We start from the raw sequence: 20,645 nt of genomic DNA on the forward strand, positions 1-20,645 counted from the left end.
AATATTGGGTGTCTTACAGCTATTGAATTTCAAAGGAAAATTTCAATGTGGAGAAAAATTACTTCATGTTTCACCTTTGGAAATGGTACTTTTCTATTTCTGTTGAAATGTATTTAAAATATCTGATGTGAGTTAGAGTTCTGGCCAACAGAAACCCTTTTAGCTGACTCACCAGGTTTGCCTGGGCACTTCCACTCCTACCAAATACTTTGTGCATTTACTAAAAGACACTTGTATTTGTTCCCAAACTGGGTATAATTTAATTAAATGTTATGTAAAACTGATGAAATATGAGAGAGAGAGAGAGAGAGAGAAGACAGGAGTTGTTATTTTTACAAAAATTAAATTGCTTTAGAAGAGCTAAAGAAAGGTGAGTCACTAAAGAATAGCTATTAAATTGGGAGCAGATTAAAAAAAAGGTAAAATTTTGGGAAAAAGTAATAAAAGAAATTCCATTCAGCAGACCCACGCTTGAAGAAAAAGCTTTGACTTTACCTAAAAATTTGATTAAAATAAAACTTTGGCGTTAAATATATATCATTTTTATGATCCCCTGTATTAATTCACTTTTTCAATTGAGTCTTGCAAATTGCATTGTGTAATGAGGTCTCTACTAACTCTGCCCTAATTCTAAATCCTGCAGACTTTATCAGAGCCTTCAGTATAATATTGCAGGAGTTCTGCAGCAGTTCATTGGTTTGATCTATCGTCCTAGTATATACATTTATCATCAGGCATAAACTCCAACTTTCACAAAACCAAAAGAGCCAAGAGGCCAACACCATGAATTCTGATAAAAGGAAAAGAGAAAAAGAGAGACTCAGAATTCCCTATCCTATATATTTTCTTCTCATTTTACCTCTTCTCGCTGGGCAATCCCTTCCACTTCTACTTTTTTTCTACATGCTAACACCCAAATCTGTATTTCCTGCCCCAAGTTCTCCACATCTTTCTTACTGGGGGAGCTGTACACACTTCATCTAATTTCACAAAGTCTTTGGCTGTTAATGAGGACACTTTTAAACTATATTATAATAGCTTCCTGACTATATTTGCTGGTGCATGTTAATGTCCTTTTCCACCTCCCAAAACAGAATCTCCAAATATCAATATAGCCACTGAACATGAATTACATATAGAAAATGTACATTGTGGATAAATGAACTGGAACACCTAACAAAACACGTCTTACTGGTCATTTTTTTGAACAAAGATAATAAGGCACAAATGATAATGCTGATAAGATTTTGTGTCATTCTCCTATCATTAGAGATTTATAATTTATTATAATGATTACCCTTGATAGGTGCCAGTGTATACTAATGCCAATATTTTTCTATTTTAGCTGTGGGATTTTTTTTTTCCAGTTAACAGCCTACTAATTCACTATGAATTATTTTCTTACTATATTTTGATATGCAGCCTACTTAGAAGTTTGAAAATATATTTTCCATACAAAACGACCTAAAAATCATTATTGACATATATCTGATAAAAATACTGACATTTTTTCCGCAAAAATATTTCTTTGTAAAATAAGCATGCATCTTAACTCTGCATGACTTACATGTCAGGGAATATGGTGCTTACCACTCCTGTGGGATATAGGGGTCTTTGAGTTCAAGCCTGTGTCAGTATGTTTGCAGGTGGGGCCCAGAATATCTACTCAACTCTAGCTCTCACTCCAACCCCTGTGTTTTACAGTCAAGTGTAAGCACTGTTGTATAGCCCACCACCATCTGGTGGAAAGACACTGAAATGCAGACCATGGTCTTGGATAAATAACTTTTGAGCAATATAATTGGCCATTTTGATCAGGCTTCAGAGATATAGAAGTTATACTTTTCGATTTTGCTGTCGAACAAATGCAGAGGAAGTAGTTAAATCCAAGCAAGAGATGTGGAGCTGCTTTGTGTGTTTAATTTACTCCTGTGGTTCAGTTTCTCACTAACAGCAAAAAGTGGACTTGGCAGGGGCACACACATCTGTCTCAGATATGAGGTAAATTTCTGTCACAGTCTGTCTCCCCTTCTCCCTCTGCCTTGCACTTTGTCTGTCTGAATTGTCTTTGATCATAGTAATACTTTACACTGTAGTTGGTTATGGAGAACATTGTCTTTGCAAGACTAGCTGGCCAGAAGGTTAGTGATTTTCAAAGTAATATTATTCTTGGCTGACTGCAGTGTTTTGGTTTTCTCAGCATCCCTCTTCCCTGGCTGCCTTTTGTCACTTGTCTAGCAGCCCCACATCTTTGATTTTCTTGCCTTACAACCAAGTCTTGACTGCCTAGCTGCCACTTACCTTTTCCTTTCATTGCTACTTTTTCCCAGGTTCCTCTAAGTGTGCCGGTTTCTAATATGCATATTGCAATTTTTCCTTTCACCCTTTTTCCCCATCTAATTTTGCTGCTTCTTGACTTTCCTTTTTATGTAGGCTCCATGCTCAACATGGAGCTCAAACTCAAGACCCTGAGATCAGGACTCACGTGTCTACTGACTGAGTTAGCTAAGTGCTCCTCTTCTTAATTCTCTTGTTTCATACTTTCTTCAGGAATCCAAGGCCAAGACAAGCAATCTATTTATAACTTGGAGAAATATTATTAACCAAAATTCCTCCAAGGGCCAGATGAACACAGTAATGAGTCAAGCAAGTGGGTCAGAGGCAGAAGTGAGAGGCCAAAAACAATCTGCCCAGGTGGATTGCTAGAATAGGGGCTTAGGGAAGCCTGGCTACCCAGTGTTTTAAGAGAAGAGAGTAATCCAACACTTTAAGTGCAATATCCTGGTTTTTAAATATTGGCACCTAATTTATTTTTAAAACCCTGTGACAGAAAAAAAATAGCATAGTGGTACAAAATATCCTGCAATGCCTTTTTGCACATGCTTGTAGAAATGATGCTACCCTTCCTGTTCTTATCTCCCCTGCTGCCCTGGGAGTGTTTCTCATTGTTGCTTAAGTTCAGATTGCTTCCTGTAAGGAGAGCCACCAAGACAATAAGAGTTCAGATCTTCCCTGGATATTCTGGACTGAAGATTTGTGTCTCCCCCCAAATTCATACCTTAAAACTCTAAACCCTCAACCTGATGGTTTTAGGGGATGGGGCCATTGGGAGGTAGTTAGGTTTACATGAAGTCATGAGAGGGTGGAACCCGCATGACGGGGTTAGTGTCCCTCTAAGGGGAAGAGACTAGAGCTCTCTCTACCACAGGAGGACACAGCAAGAAGGTAGTCATCTGCAAAACAGGTAGAGCCTTCACCAGGTACTGGATCTGTTGGCATCTTGACCTTGGACCTCCCAGCCTTCAGAATTGTGAGAAGCAAATGTTTGTTGTTTAAGCCACCTGGTCTGTGGTATTTCGTTATAGCAGCTGGACCAACTAAGACACAGAGTCAACTTCTGGGTAGTTTAGAGTGTACCAGAGTTTAGTGGTAGGGTATTCAGATAGGAACCTTTTTTTCGCCTCACTTCATGTTTCCATGGAGAAGGGCATCACAGAATTTCTTCCTATCTTTTCTGCTTCTTGCCTTACTTCTTCCCAGAGGTAGAAGAATGAACTGTGTGACTGGAACTGCAGGAGCAAGCACAGGATGTACTGTGAAGAGCCTTCTCTGTTCTTTTCCTTTCTGAGCCAGGGGGTGCACCTTCTACTCTATCCTTCCATGTTGAAGATAGGAAGCCTACGGTAGCAGGGCTGCCTGTGACAGAGGCATGATTTTTATAATCACTGGCTTCAAATTAGGAAGCCCATTGTTTCTGCACACCTAATCTGTGTTTTCCACAGGACAGTAAAGTTCACACTGTGGTCATCATCTGCCTGATGTCCCCATCTCTTCTGTCTCTTAAGTGGTTCTAAACTCTAGTGAAGTGGAATGTACCTTCTTATCTCAGACAGCAGACTTTAGGTCCTTTGATGCTAAATACACTCTAATTTCAAGCCTGTTCAGGAATAATCTATCTTTCTGTGCTTCCCTAAAAGCATTTGTCCCCCCCTTTCTGCTTGTCCCTAGGATGGGCCAACACAATTGTATTCTGGAAAGGGAGATGCCAGAGACGGTATTGTTCTGCCCTCGGGACTTACAGTCTGTGTTTGTTTTTAGTACTCTTCCAAGATCTTTCCTATGTGGACATCATATATGGGTTTATATTCTCTTATGATTCTGTAATTGTTGGCTCTCTTATTATTATTTTCTTCCTCCCAGTAATTTCATAGGCTTAACATATTTTATCTCTTCTGATGTTAGATCAGAAAGTAGGACCACTACTTTTCTTCTTCTCATCAAGTGTCATCAAACATCATCTCACATGTTTGTATCAGAAACATTTGTTTCCTTCCAAATCTTTTCATCATGCCCATATTCTGGAGAGAAGACAGAGCGATGGGAGACCAGTGTATAATGTACCTCAGATCTTAATTATATTAATCAAAGCAAAGTTCTATTTAGTCGGGTTCATTAGGCACTAAAAAAATCATCATCAGGGCTTCAGCAATGAAGAAAAAAGAAACAAAATGTAGGACTTTATAAAGAAGACCACAGCTTGGAACTAGAGAAAAAAAATATTATGTTGTTGTTGTTGTTGTTATAATATACCAAAGCTCAGCATGTGGCATTCATCACTGTCCACTGACCATATGTTAAGTCAGGATTGAAGATTTCACTATTGAATTTATAATTCTGTAGAAAATGGTCTTCTCAGGAATATGATAGAGGTCCTCCCCAAATCCACCCTGAATCTTCCACTCCTTAGCCAGCCTTTTCCATGATAATGTATAGAATCCTTATCCATTTAAATTCTACCCCCATCCTTGCCTCAAATACTGCTTTCACCCACCCCTAATTAAAATCTGTCTTTTCTGTGACAATATCATTTACCTAGAAGCTGCCTCCAGTGAGGGGTATCCTTTTCTCTATCTTGAGTCAGATGTTTAGGAAGAAGAATCGTCAATATTATTCCTCACTGGGATTCCTGGATGTTTGTTTTGTCACTATCATTCAGCAAAAAACTTTCTCTTACAAGTGGATACAAATTACATCCACCTTGGACATACCAATCTAACTCAGAGACTTCAGTACCTGTTTCTTCTTTAACCTACTTTGTGCAAGGGCCTCCTTGACAGCAACACCTATATTGATGGCCTCTAGCATCCTGACATTGCTGCTTTTCAACTCTGATGACCTGCCTTAATCTGGCCCTTGATCCATCTACTTAGTACTCCCTCTCTCTTGCTACTCACCCTGACCTTTCCTCTGCCTCCATTTTTTTTTTTTTAAAGATTTTATTTATTTATTCATGAGAGATACAGAGAAAGAGAGAGAGAGAGAGAGGCAGAGACACAGACAGAGACAGAGACACAGGCAGAGACACAGGCTCCATGCAGGGAACCTGATATGGGACTCGATCCTGGGACTCCAGGATCATGCCCCGGGCTAAGGCATGATCAGCGCTAAACCCGCTGAGCCACTCAGGGATCCCTCCTCTGCCTCCTTGAAGTTTTTATTATTTTTTATTTTTTATTGGTGTTCAATTTGTCAACATATAGAATAACACCCAGTGTTGGTTTTTTTTTTTCCCTGATTCATCTGAACAGTTGTCATGTCTTCCTTCTCTGAACACCCATAGTGCTTTGCTTCTTTCTTTCTCTCTCTTACTACATATGTACCTTGTGTTAGAGTCCTCTTGTTCCTCTAGCCCCAATACCTTACCAGAGGTAGAATGGAGTAGAAGAAAAATGTGGAGTGGAATCAGACTGATCTGACTTCACATGCCAGTAACTCTGCTGCTTACTGGATTTGTGATCTTTGATAACCTACTCTAACATTTTAAGCTTCAATGAGTTTGGTCTTTTCCTGAAAGCGAGGAGCAATAATATCTATATTAACAGGTTGGTTTTGAAGACTTAATGGAAAAGTACAGGTAAAGCACCTAACAAATTTTTCAAAAGATTTATTTGAGAGAGAGAGAGAGTCTCAAACAGACCCTTGCTGAGCACTGAGCCCAGTGAGAAGCTCGATCTCACAACCCATGAGATCATGACTTGAACTGAAATCAAGAGTCAGAGCTTAACCAACTGAACCACCCAGGCCCCCCTGCATCTAACATAATTTTTGTTAGATAGCAACCAGAAAATACAAGGAAGTTATTATTACTGGAAACTAGAAGAAAGGACTTTTACTGATCTTCATTCCTATGTGTTGTGCCTTGCTCAATGGATATGATGGTTAATATTTATTGAAAGATACATGAACAAATGAATGGGAGAATGATTGAAAAAAACACTTCCTGCTCATGAGTTATTTTACATCGGAATAAAAATGAAAGCTATTGTGTTAGAAACTGAGAAGTTATTAGTCTTGCCTTTGGTATTAGTTTCCCGAGGCTGCTGTAACAAAGTACTACAGACTGGATGGCTTCAACAACAGCAATTTATTGTCACAATTCTAGGGGCAAGAAGTCTAAGATCAAGGTATTGACAAGGTTGATTCCTTCTAAGAGCCATGAGGAAAGGATCTGCTCCAGGCCTCTGGTGGTTTGCTGGCAATCTTTGGTGGTTTTTGGCTTGTAGAAGCATTATCTAATCTCTGTTTTCATTGTCACATGACATTCCTCCTGTGTATCCACATCATCATCCCTCTGCACAGGTCTGTCTTGCATCTAGCTCCTCCTATTTTTGTAAGGACATTGTCATATTGGATTAGTGCTCACTCTAATGACCTCATCATAATGTGATCATCTGCCAACATCCTATCCCCAAATAAGGTTACATTCACAGTGAGGAATTAGGCTTCACTATCTTTTGGGGGTGCACAATTCAACCTGTAACAGCTTCTAATCTATAGAAACTCTAACATATGTAGGGATACAAGACCATATAAAATAATTGATAAGAAGGAATATATATTTAATCATAAATTATGATTTCATGAATGACATAAACCCCTAAGTATTCTAGATTTAATAAAAATGATTATTTGCAGCATCAAGGCAAACTTCATGGAAAAGGATGATTTGAAGGTGGGCTCTTTCCTTAAATAAATGTTATTTCTAAATAACCATGTTTTCTATATGTTGTTACTGGTTAACATTTTGAAATAGCTTCAGATTACTTGAGTTAATGAGACAGCTCGAACAATGGGATCAGACTGTTAATGTGGCATACAATAAATGTGTGTTGCAAGAAAGAAGTTTCCAGGGAACAAGGATTGCTATAGTAACCTGATATATCATTAAAAATGTAATGAATAAATATCATCAGGCTCTCAGATTCACTGCACAGAAAAACTTCAAGACTGGTATAACCAAGTAGTTCTCATGCTGATTTCTCAATGTTTTGTGAGCTAAATCAGAGTGATTGTCCATTAGCAAAAAAGAATAACAATAATATTCAGGTAGTTCAAGACTCCATAAGGTGCATAAAAACTCTTTCAATATCACTGTGGAGAGTGTCTTTGGCCCCAGCTGACTGAAAGGTTTGTAGATAACTCCTGGAAGCTATGTAGCCCACTGGTACTTGAGGTAGGTAGGTAGAGCTTATAGTTTGCAAAACAAAGCCAATGGCCCCATTTGGTCAGGGAAATTGGGGTGTGGGTTGTCTGTGTTAAGACAACAAAAAGCTTTGCCAGATTAGAGCTCCTTCTCCCACTGCTCCTTGGCAGGGAAGCTAATTCCTAGCCCCACACAATGACTACAGCCTTCAGCCTGTCTAAGCAGGGAACCTAACCAGAGTACGTGGAAGGGCCTTAGCCCATTCATCAGCCTTACATACAGAGAGTACATCCCATGCAGAACAAAACAAGCAGTTTCGGCTGGCCTCAGGGAATTCAGTGCACACTCTGGCCTAATTTGGGTCCCCAAACAATGAGTTATATAGGTCCTACTGCCCTGCCAGGGCAGGGAAATTAATTCATAGCCCTACTTACTACTGAATACAGTTCCCAGTCCTGAATATAGTTAAATCTGACCAGAGAATCCAAGCAACTATGAAACATATCCTACATCCTCACTTGTGTAGGGAACCAAGCCAGCAGTCCCATTCAACTGTTCTCAGCCAGGGACACATGCTCCCATCCCTGTCCTTAGAGCTCCAACAATTGCCTTGTCCCAAAATAGACCAAAATAGCCAGTTCTACCTTCCCATGGACATTACCAACAAACACATCTAGAAATGCAAACTGAGATGACTAGTGAAGAACTACCTTTGCCATAGCAAATCTGTGAAGTCTAGAAGAGGAGACTGATTACTCAGATGTGCAGATAAAGTACAAATACAGCTGTGCAAGCAAATGTGACATCACCAAAGGAAACTAAGATATCTCTAATAACTGATCCTGAAGAAATGGAGATCTATGTATTTCAGACAAAGAATTCAGAATAGCCTTCTTAAAGAAGTGAACTACAAGAAAACACAGACAACTAAATAAAATTGGGAAAACAATGAATAAACAAAACAAGTTTGACAATGAAAGAGCAAATACCAAAAGAAAACAAATTCTATAGTTGAAAAATACAATAACTGAACTGAAGAATTCAGTAGAGTTCTGTAGAGAGTTTCAAAAGTAGACTCAGCCATACCTAAGAAAGAATCAGTCACCTGCAGAATAAGACATTGAAAATTACCTAGTCAGAGAAGAAAAAAAAAAGAAAAAGAATAAAGAAGCCCTATAGTAATTATAAGACACAATGAAAAGAAACAATATTCATATAATAGGAATTGGAGAAGAAGAACAGAAAGAGAAAGGGACAGAAAGTATATTTAAAGCAATAATGGCTAAGAACTTCCTGAACCTGGGGACAAAGATGGACATCCAGATCTGCGAGATCCAAAGGACCCCAAATAGGGCTACACTAAGTCACATTATAATTAAATTGTCAAAAGTCAAAGAGAAAGAATTTTAAGAGCAGCAACAGAACAGAGAAGTATAAGGGAACCCCTATAAGATTATTGGTGGGTTTCTGAACAGAAACTTTTTGGGCCAGGAGAGAATGGGGTGACATATTCAAAATATTGGAAGAGGGGGATCCCTGGGTGGCTCAGCAGTTTAGTGCCTGCCTTCAGCCCAGGGTATGATCCTGGGGTCCCAGGATCGAGTCCCACATCAGGCTCCCTGCATGGGCCCTGCTTCTCCCTCTGCCTGTGTCTCTTCCTCTCTCTCTCTCTCTCTCTCGAATAAATAAATAAAGTCTTTAAAATATGTATATTGAAAGAAAACTGTCAACCAAGAATTCTATACCTGGCAAAGCCATCCTTCAGAAATGAAGAAGGGATAAAGACTTTCCCAAATAAACAAATGCTGAGGGAGTTCATTACACCAGATCTGCCTTACAAGAAAAGCTAGAAGGAATTCTTTGAGTGGAAGTAAAAGAACACTAATTAACATCATAAAAAACATAGAAATGTAGTACCCAACTAACTGATAATGATAACTATATGATTATATTAGATTCTACAATATGGTAATAATGGTGCATAATTTACTTTTACGACAAAAGTTAAAAACAGGGGTTCCTGGGTGGCTCAGTCAGTTAAGCATCTGCCTTCAGCTCCGGTCAGGATTCCAGGGTCCTGGGATCCAGCCCCATGTCAGGCTTCCTGCTCAGTGGAGAGCCTGCTTCTCCCTCTCCCTCTGCTGCTCCCCCTGCTTGTACTCTCTCTTTCTGTACAAATAACCAAATCTTAAAAGAAAATAAAAGTTAAAAACAAAACCAAATGTAGTAACAATACCCATAATTATAATAATCTGTTATAAGTTATGCAATATAAGAAACACGTAAATTGTAATAGCAGTAACCTAACTCTTCCAAAAAATTGAAGTGGGAACAGTCCCAAACTCATTTTAGGAGACCTGTATTATCCTGATAGAAAAATCAGAAAAGGACCATACTAGAAAAGAAAACTACTGGTCTGATGAATATAGATGTAGCAGTTCTCAATAAAATACTATCAAACCAAATTCACAAGCAAATTAAAAGGAACATATACCATAGCCAAGGAAGATTTATCCCTGGGACTTAAGGATGGTTCCACATAATGTGATACATCACATTACAGAATGAAAGAATCATATGATTGTCTCAATGGACACAGATAAAGCATTTGACAAAATTCAGCATCTATGATAAAAGCTCTTAACAAATTAAGCATATAAAGAACATATCTCAACATAATAAAGGCCATATATTACAAGGTCATAGTTAACATCATACTTGATGATGAAAGATTAAAAGTTTTTCCTCTAAGGTCAAGAAAAATACAAGATGTCCACTCTTACCATTCGTATTCAGCATAATACTAGGAGTCCTGGCTAGAGTAATCAGGGAAGAAGAAGGGGGGGGGGGGAGGAAAGAGGAAGAAAGAAAGAGAGAGACAGAGAGGGAGGGAGGGAAAGAATGAAAGAAAGGAAAGAAAGAAAGAAAAAAAAGAAAGAAAGAAAGAAAGAAAGAAAGAAAGAAAGAAAGAAAGAAAAGAAAAGGAAAGAAAGAAAGAAAAGAAAAGGAAAGAAAGAAAGAAAGAAAGAAAGAAAGAAAGAAAGAAAGACTATCAGAATTGGAAAGGAAGAAGTAAAATTGTCTCTCTTTGCAAATGACATGATTTTGTATTTAGAAAATCCTAAAGACTCAACCAAAAAGCTTTCAAGATATAACCAATGAATTTAGTAAAGTTGCAGGACAGAAAATTAACATACAAAAATCTATAGCATTTCTATGCACTAAGAACTACTTTTCTAAAAAAGAAATAAAGAAACTGATCCAATTTACAATAACATCAAAAACAATAAAATACTTAGGAATAAATTTAACTCTAAAAATTATACGACATTGAAGAAAGAAAGAAAAGAAGATGCATATTCACAAATAGGAAGAATTAATATTGTTAAAATGTCAATGCTACCACAAGCCATCTCTAGATTCAGTGCAAACCCCATCAAGATTCCAAGGGCATTTTTTTATAGAAGTAAAAAAGGAAATCACTCCTTAAGTGAATATGGAACTACAAAGACCTTGAATAGCCAAAGAAGTCCTGAGAAAGAAGAACCACGCAAAAGAGATCACACTTCCTGATTTCAAACTATTCTATAAACTGTAGTCATCAAAACAGCATGTACTGGCATAAAACACACACACACACACACACACACACACATACACACACACACACACAGAGAAAAATAGACCAAAGAAACAGAATTATGAGACCAGAAATAAACCCAAGTGTGTGTGGTCAAATAATATTTGGCAAAGGAACCAAGAATACTCAATGGAAAAAACACAGTCTCTTCAATAAATGATGCTAGGATAATTGCTTATTTACATGTAGAAGAACCAGCGTGGACCCATATCTTACACCACTCACAAAAATTACCTCAATATGGATTAAAGACTTCTGTGTAAGACCTGAAACCATGAAACTCCTAAAAGAACACATAAGACTAGAGCTCCTTGACATGGGTCTTGGTAATGATTTTGGGGGCATGACACCTAAAGCATAAGCAGCAAAATAAAAAATAAGGAAGTGGGACTACATCAAACTGAAAAGCTTCTGCACTGCAAAAGAAACCATCCACAAAGTTAAAAGACAATCTATGGAATGGAAAAAATATTTTCAAGCCATATATCTGATAAGGGGTTCATTTCCAAAATATATAAAGAACTTCTACAACTCAATAGCAAAATAACTGGGCAAAGGACCTGAACAAACATTTCTCCAAAGAAGATATATGAAAGGCCAACAAGTACATGAAAAGATACTCAACATTACTGTCATTAGGAAAATACAAATTATAACAACAAGCAGCTATCATCTTATACCTATAAGAATGGCCATCTCCAAAAAGGCAAAAGATAACTAATGCTGTCATGGACATAGAGGAAAGGGAACCATTGTGCACTGTTGCTAGGATTGCACGTTGGGTGCAGCCACCATGGAAAACAATATGGAGGATCCTCAAAAAAAGTAAACATAAAACTACCATGTGATCCAGCAATTCCACTTGTGGGAATATATCCAAAGGAAATGAAAACATTAACTTCAAAAAATATTATGTTCATGGCAAAATTATTTCTAATAGCCAAGACATGGAAACAACCTAAGTGTCCATTGATGAATGAATGAATGAAGAAATATATATATATAATAAATGAATATATATATATACACACACACATACACACACACCACTATGGAATGTTATTCAGCCATTAAAAATGAGGAAATCCTACCATTTGCAATAACATGAATGAAACTTGAAGGCATTTTGGTAAGTGAATTAAGTTAGAAAATGAAAGACAAGTGCTGTATGATCTCACTTATGTGTGGAATCTAAAAAAGAAAAAACAACCAACAAAAAACCCAAATGTGTCGGAAAGGTGATCACACTTCTTGTTACTGGAGGAAGAGAGTGGGGGGAGAGGAAATTGGAGGAAATTGCTCAAAAGATACAAACTTCCAGTTGTAAATACATACTAGGGATGTAATGTACAGTATGAAGACTGTGCCAACACTGCTGTGTGATCTATAGGAAGTTTGTTCAGAGAGTAAGTCCTATGACTTCTCATCCAAGGAGAAAATACTTTTCCTTTTTTTTTTTCTTTCTTTTGATTGTATCTTTTCAAGAAGATGGATGTTAACGGGACCTGTTGTGGTAACCATTTCACTATATATATGTAAATCAAGCCACATGCTGTACAGCTTAAACTCATACAATGATGTATGTCAATTTTTTTTCAACAAAACTGGAAAAGGCTCCTCACCAAAAATGGAAAAAGAATAAGCAAACTCCTTCAGTATGACCTTTTGACTAAAATCACTGCCATTATCCTCAAAACATTAATTTTAGCTCTAAGAAATAGTCATAGGAATAGACCTGGTTATATGCTTTTCAAGAGAAATCATAGTTTGCCAACTCTGAAGAGTGCGATAGATGCTGTAGTATCTTGGTATTCATACAGCGTTAGAAGGGAGATCTTTCTGTTAGAGCTCTCATCTGCTGTTATTGGACTGACCTTTCAGTTCCCACCTTTTCTCTCCTCCATCTTAATTCACTTACTTCCTTAGATGTATCTTGTTTGCCCGTTTCTTTAAACTTATTGCATCAGTCACTGAAGGAATGAGGCAGATGCTCTAGCAGTCCAAGCATTAAATAAAATCCAGCCTTTTGGGTAGGAGACATGGAAGGCACAACTTGGGAGTGTGATAGAGGAAACATGGTAGTCAAAAGACAGCTCTTCTCCTAATTTCATCAGCCCTCTCTCCAGTAGCGACTTTCTGGATCTCCCATGGAACATCTGTACTTTTGTTCTCAGTGTCTTTATACCCATTTTGCCTGATAGGAATGTGATGATATCACCAGTGGTCTTTATGGCTTTGCCATGCTCCTCCTAACACAGGGCCTTTGCACAGGCTGTTCCCTGTCTCTGGGATATGGTTTCTTCTCATGTGGCCTAGTTAATTATCCATTTGTCCTTCAGATTACAGCTCCAGCCTTCCTTCCTCAGATAAGTCTTCACCTGACTAATCAAATTCCCTTCCTAAAGGCTCTCCTAACACATGTACCTTTTGTTTATAGCGCTTGTCATGTTGACACCTGTATGACAGTTCGATCAATGAGAGCTCAATCATGGCATCAGCTGTTTTTACTTGCTGCTGTCTTCCCAATTCTGGTATGTAGTACTATCCTGATAAATATTTATTAAACAAGTGAGCAAATAGCTGTGTTCCTTGGATTACACTTAAGAATTTCTGACTTGGATACGCTTGCATCCAAGAATCATTCAGTTTTGTGTTTGCACTGGCACAGTGTGCTGGCAGTTCATGCGATGCGGTCCCACAGTCTATGGTGATAGCCTTAATGGCTGTTGAAAACTGACGCATGATATTGCTCTCTCTTATTTCTGGTGGTAGGTTTTATAAATCACATCTCACAGTTATAATGTTGCCATCCTTGTCGGTGTGGATTATTGATAATACAACGCACATAGTCGTTGACGTAACGTCACCAGAAATTTTCTATGGAGAAGAATGTTAGGCTTTGGTGGTGTTTGGTGTCCTGAATGATTACTACTGTGTTTGAAACTGGGAAAAAAGAAAAATGGCAATAGATAATGAAGGAACACTTTGAAGTATAATGAGTTCTTCAGGATTCGGAAGCCACGTCTCTATGTGGCGGGCAAGGATTAATGTCACAGACCACATGGGTTTAAGAAGTAGGGAGTCTTGGCAGATGTGCCCTCCTCGGTATAGTATTTCAGAATCTCAGAGAGGTTCCCCCAAGATATGAGAAATGTTCTGGGTGTTTAAGAAGTTCATAATCTGGTTGGGAAATGGCCTGTATGGACATAAGTGCGTAGTTCTAATGATGCAGTAACACACACACATTCACACACACAGCATTCCCTGGTAGCCATGACTCTGAGGGAGGGAAAGAATGATCCCAGTTGCCAAGGCCCTCATGACTGGTGGCCCACCCCTCTCTTCTGACTTTGTCTTCTGCTCATTCCCTCTTTTACCTCACACACTGGTCAACTCACTGTTTCTACCCCTGGGCCTTGGATCTGGCCCTGGTGTGCTGTTGCCCCCAGACAACCACATAACTGGCTTGCTCATGTCCTCCAACACTTGACTGCCACCTTTTCAGTGAGGCCTACTTTGGCCACACTGTTTAAAATTGTGACATCAGCCAATCTCACTGTCTACAATCCATCCCTTTCTTTCTCTTTTTTCCTCCAGCGTGTTTTATGCTACCTAATAATGCTACATATTTTCCTTTTCCTTTTTTTATCTTTTTTATCTTTATCTTTTTTTTTTTTTTTTTTTTTTTACCACCTCCCCTCACTAAAATGCAAGCTCCCTGGGAGCAAAGACCATCCTCTGTTTTCTGTCCGGGTGTCTCTCCAGTGGGTAGAACAACACCTGATACCTCGTGGGAGCTCAATAGATATTTGTTGGATGAATGAATGAATGAATGAATGAACGAAAACACTGCATAGAAGAGGAGAAAGTATGCAAGTTCATCATAGAGACCAAGACCCTGGGTGATCTCTGGCACAACCGCTGAGCTCTCTAAACCCCGCGTGTAAAGTGAAGCCCATCCCCCCTGATTTCTGTCACTGCCGAGAATTGTTCTGCGTGCGCTGCCTCGCCCCGAACTGCAGAAACGAGACCAGTAGTCGGTGCCGCTGTCGCGCGGGCGGCCCCTGCCGGGCGTGCAGCCGGCCCTGGCCCAGTCACAGCCATCGTCCTCCCGAAGGCTCTCGGCAGGAACGGAGGGGTCGGAGGTGATCGCGACTTGGAAGAGGCCGCAGCAGAGTCCCCAGAAGCGACTAGGTTACGCGTGGGCCTTGGACGAGCGGACGACGCCGGAGTCCGGCGTGAGGAAGGGCCTCCTGGGCAGCGGCGCGGTCCGGGCGGGCGGAGCACCTGCGGTTCTCGGCGGCTCGGGCGCAGGAACAGGGCGAGGCGGAACAGACAGACGGCCGCGTGAAGGGAAGACGCGGCAAGACACGCGCAGGAGGCGGGGTGAGCAGGCCCCGCGGGGGGGGGGGGCTGCCGCGCGTGGTCAAGTCCGCGCGTGCAAGGTCAAGGCCCGGGGAAGGCTGTGGGGGAAGGGTCCGCGTGCCCGCGGCGTGCTCGGCCTTCCTCGGGCCGGTGCTAGGCCGCCGCGTGACACTGTGGTTCGGGACGCTGGACCCCTGGGGGGAGTTAGTTAAGATTCCGGAGCCGCATAGAAGTCATACTTCGGTGACAGAGCTCCAGGATGTCTGTGTGCGTGCATGCACGTGTGTGCGCGTGTGTGCGTGCAAGCCTGCGCTCTCAGGGAGCCTCCTGAGCAGTGATAACGTGACCGTGAAGCGACGGCACAAACACGAAAGGAAGGATTTAGGCCAGAAATTGATCTACTGCGAGGAGCACGCAGAGAATTCGCGCTCAAAGACCAGAAGGATCCCGGCGCCGCTGGAAGGCAAGGCCCGGGGGGCGCTGGCAGGAAGCAGGGAGGCTCCCCGGGAGTCACTGGGGTCTTTCAGGGCTGGGCCTCCACGTGGTCCACTCGGAAGCGGCTTCAAGGAAGAGGCTTCCCTTTAAAGTGAAAAGAACTGCGAACGCAGCAGACCTGGGGAAATTTCTGCCCCGGGCCCATGGTGAGAGTGGTAAAAGTCTTCTATGAATGTTGGAGAGAGTTTTTTTTAACACCACAGAGGAATGTAGGAGAGCTCTAGAAGTTCAGGCTTTCAAAAGTAAAATAGGGAACACCACATATCTATAAGGTAACCTTTATGCACATTGCAAGTCTGGTTTTCTTACACAGAATCATGGAACAGCAGACCTGACAAGGATCTCATATGCCATCTGATGCAGTTGGCCTCATTTTCTAGAAGCTAATCTTCAGGAAGGTGTGGTGTGGCCTTAGCAACACAGTTGGCGGATTTAAAAGTAAAGAGAATTTAGGACTTCCTGCCAGTCTGCCCTCTCTTCCCTCTTTCCCTCCTGCCTCCCTCCTGCCTGCCTCCTTCCTTCCTGCTTTCTCTCCCTCCCTGCTGTCTCCCCTCCCTCCCTTGTCCCCTCTCTCCTTCCCACCCTCCCATCTTCCCTCCTTCCTTCCTTCCTCCTTTCTTTTTCAAATTAGGAATGCATGTTTAGCAATCCCTGTAACAAGATAAATAATTACTTTTTAGATATTAAGAAATTGTATTTATTTTAGTTCACTATAGTCAATACATTGTTATTGGAATCACATTGTTGGGTATATTGAAATGTATACCGAGTTCTTTATCTAGTGGAGCTATGAAGTGAAATAGCTTATTTGTTTTCTGTATAGGCACTGTCTCTAAAATATGCAACAAAACTGTTTCAGGTCTATAGCACCTTCACCAAAAGAAAGCAGAGACATTAATATTATAATCCTAGGTAAGCTGTTCAAACAAACACGACAGCATACTTTAATTTCTTTAATTCACACTAAGTTGTTAAGAAAATTACTCATGTTCACAGCATGGGTTCCTACTTCTGGGTCTGTAAAATTAAAGCAAAAAAGAAATGACAGGAAAATATTGAGAGAAATGTCAACAATTAAAATTTTCAAACTTAACCTAGTCATCATCAATTAAACAACCAAGGAAGTGAGTCAGTTTTGAGATGGATCTTGGAACAGTTTCAATTAAAAGGAGCAAATTCATTTTCATCTTTTAGCTATATCTAAAGTGCAATTGAAATCCTAAAATACTATTTTTGAATTAGGCATTATGACTAAAATTAAATAGACCATCATGTACTATATTAAGGCTTACAATACTTTTCCTTTTTCTTTCAAGTATCAAATTGTAAAAATGGTTATTATCGTCTTTTAGTAAAATGGAATCTATTAAGTAAAAGAATTAAGACATTTTTCTATCTGTGTAAGTGCATCTGGGGAAAGAATTTGAAAATTCTTGTACCTTGAGCTCGTATGGACTTCTGCCCCTAAATGGACTTCTCCTTGCTTGTTCTATTCCCACATGTGAATCATGTCTGACCTCTAAATCAGGAATGAAAAGAAAAACGGGAATGGGGAGATGTGTTTTCTCTTTGATCCATTCTCTGATCATAAAGGAAACTGGGAATATGGAAATGCATTTTCTCTTTGATGCAGGTTTTGATCAGCATATTTATAAGCAGCTCAGGGAGTTTTTGCAGAGAAAGAGAGATGGGAGAAATCTCCCACCCTGGTGCTTCTCTGGTTCCAGTGCATCTGGCAAGATTATAGAAAATACAGAGGAGCTAGGCATTCATGGCAGGGTGCAATCAGAGAGTCAACAAGTCCTTAGCAAGCATCCACAAGGTGCTTAACTTTGAACTGCACCCCAGGCGTAAACCATAACTTCCTACAACTCAGCTCTATGGGTAGGTGATTTAAGTATAGTTAAGAATTTCACACTGGCAAATGCTGCGTTATTTATCCTTAATCCAGAAACTGACATTAGATCTGATATTCAAACCATTGTTGATGTGGTCACATTGACAAGGTTGGTACAGAAATTCACCCATACCCTAGGAAGCCCACATCTGTGCCATCTCCTGTCCTGGTGTGCTTATTGTATTATCATCTTTGAGTTCTTCCATTACCAACATTAATTGGAAATCTCACGCTATTAGTCTTAGTTGTACCCCTGGAAACTCAAAGTGTGTGGGAGACGTGATAGATTTCTAGTTGGATTTAGTGTCTCCACATCTCCTCCTCCTCCTTTACCTTCTTTAATCATGTCTGTTGCCACCCTCTCCCAAAACACAGCTCTAAATATTTACCCAACTTTGCTGTTATGGTTATTTTTTTTTTTAAGATTTTATTTGTTTATTCACGAAAGACACACGCACACAGAGAAGCAGAGACACAGACAGAGGAGAAGCAGGCTCCATGCAGGGAGCCCAATGTGGGACTCGATCCTGGAACTCCAGGATCACGCCCTGGGCCCAAGGCAGGAGCTAAACTACTGAGCCACCCAGGGATACCCTGCTGTTAACGGTTATTAACTCCCACACCCAGCTAGCTCAGGAATCCTCCCAAGGCCTTGTTGCCATGATATCTGGGTCTGGGCTGCTTAATCCTGGAACTTCATTCCCTTCTCCTTGTTCCATAGTGTGAAAACCCAGCTAAAGAGCAGTGGGATATGGAATAGTAATTCCCACACCTTGATGATGATGTTAATTATCTAGGGATTGTTCTTAAAAAAAAAAAAAAAAAAAAATCTCTGGGCCCCTTCTCTGGAAATTCAGATTTCAGTAGGTCCAAGATGAATTTTGATGATGGACCAGATTTGGGAAACATTGCTTTCCTATAAACCCTGCCACTCAGCATGCAGTCTGCTGTCCAGTAGCATTGGCCTCACTTGAGAGCTGGTTAGAAATGCAGGATCTCAGGCCATGCTTTAGATCTCTTAAATCAGTCAGACTCAACATTTTAACCAGACCTCCATGACTTACCTCATGATAGTTTGAGAAGTTCTTCTGGGAAAAACTGTGACTCTGAAGCAGAAAAATCTTGATTGTGCTCCCAAAAGTGCTTTAGCAAAATGGGGCCTAGGATGTGTACTTTAAATTTTCTCTACTCATTTCCTCATAAGAAAGAGAAGGAAAGTTGGAGAAAGAGAGAAAGGGAGTTGGTTTGAATGATGTCTTATTTCATAAGATAAGTAGTTTTAAAGAGATCTTTTATCAGCAAAATGGAACAGAAAGATAATAGGAATGAAAGTATCAGGTTGTATATGTGAATGTGGTGTGTTCGGTGTATGTGTGTGTGGTGCTTGTGGTATGTGTGTGTGGTATGTGCGTGTGTATAGTGTGTGTGGTGTGTATATTTTTGTGCTTGTGATGAGAAAGTGGTAGTTCCATCCTCCGCTCTGTTATTTTGCTAGGACTGCTATAATGAAGTACTACAGACCGGGAGGCCTAAACAACCTTATTGTCTCATAGTTCTGGAGGCCAGAAGTCTGAATCACAGTGTCTTGTAGTTCTTTATTTTGTGACATCATAGCTCCAGTCTTTACATCTGTCCATGTCTGTCTCCAAATTTTTTACAGATGCCAGTCCTACTGAATTAGGGACCACCCTAATGACTTCATTTTAACTTGATTACTTCTATAAAGAAGGAGACCCAATCTCCAAAAAAGAAGTCACCTTCTGAAGAATGGATGATTCAGACCTTAACATGTGAATTTTGGGGGGACGTGATTCAACCCATTACATCTGTGATAGCCAACTGCTAATGGCCCTGAATCCCCTCACTGTTATCTGAACAATTGTGGACAAAGAGCTCCTGAGAATTCCTCTTTCCTGGCCTTGAGATCACATCAGCTCAGGCTGATTATGCTCAGCATCATTCCAAAAACACAAATCCTTCAGTTTTGCTGACTTTTACTTCTTGACCATAAGTGAATGGAGGACCAAGACAAATGATCTTCGATGGACTACTGGCAATGTTTATTCCCACTAAAAATCAAACCCACCATAATTTCTTTCTAATGGCCCAACTGATCTCGGAGTAAGGCCTACAAATCTATGAGGCCCTCAGTCCCCACAGCTTCAGGAAGACAAAAACGTCAGTGATTTTCTTTACTAGGCACTGTCCCAGGGTCCCCCGGGTCCTGGTTTTATTATTGCTGTATCCATGAGGTGTGGTCTGTGCATAATCTGAGACCATCAGCTGCATGCCGGACAGCCTTGATTTAAAGCAAAATGCCATGGATGGTATGGCCCAAATAGTGAAATGAAGGAGTGAAATGAAGCCTAGAGTGAGAAATGGCTCAGATTTGAGAACCTGTAGTATTTACCTGAGGGGACATAAACAAATCATGCTTCTAGGTGGGAGCAGCCTGCACCCCACAAGTATTTCTTTGAGAGCTGACACAATTACAGGGAGTGACTTGAACAGTAGAATAAAATATGTTCATATCAAACCTGTCAGTGACGCCTGCTTTTGTGAACTTAAATCAAGTTCAAGGTGACCTTGACCATTTGGAGAAGTGGATACATGCAAACAGCGAGAGGTTTCACAGGTAATTCATATGGGATAATTCAGTCGTCATAAATATAAGCCACTGATGGGATTGATTTTGTAAGAGACTGGCAACTTGAGTTTCAGAGGCTAGATGGGATGGGTGGGTGAAGGAAGAGCAGAAGGATGTG

At 40.3% G+C, this 20,645-nt stretch overlaps 2 long non-coding RNA genes across 2 annotated transcripts in view; one reads left to right on the forward strand and one right to left on the reverse strand.

Annotated features, from left to right (window-relative positions):
• LOC112654672 (uncharacterized) overlaps positions 1-20,416 on the forward strand; it is a 33,065-nt gene extending 12,649 nt beyond the window's left edge. The window contains exons 3-5 of the long non-coding RNA XR_004805115.2: positions 13,561-13,654; positions 14,838-15,509; positions 19,541-20,416. This is a non-coding gene — a long non-coding RNA (uncharacterized LOC112654672). The remainder of the gene's footprint in view (positions 1-13,560; positions 13,655-14,837; positions 15,510-19,540) is intronic.
• Positions 16,737-19,436, reverse strand: LOC112654671 (uncharacterized). Its single transcript, XR_003133223.2, has 3 exons — positions 18,945-19,436; positions 17,423-17,502; positions 16,737-17,000 (listed from the first exon to the last, which is right to left on the reverse strand). It is a non-coding gene; the product is annotated as an uncharacterized LOC112654671 (long non-coding RNA).
• Positions 20,417-20,645: the final 229 nt, after the last annotated feature.

The sequence above is a fragment of the Canis lupus genome, chromosome 15 (assembly GCF_003254725.2).
Source record: "Canis lupus dingo isolate Sandy chromosome 15, ASM325472v2, whole genome shotgun sequence".
NCBI classification, from domain to species: domain Eukaryota; kingdom Metazoa; phylum Chordata; class Mammalia; order Carnivora; family Canidae; genus Canis; species Canis lupus.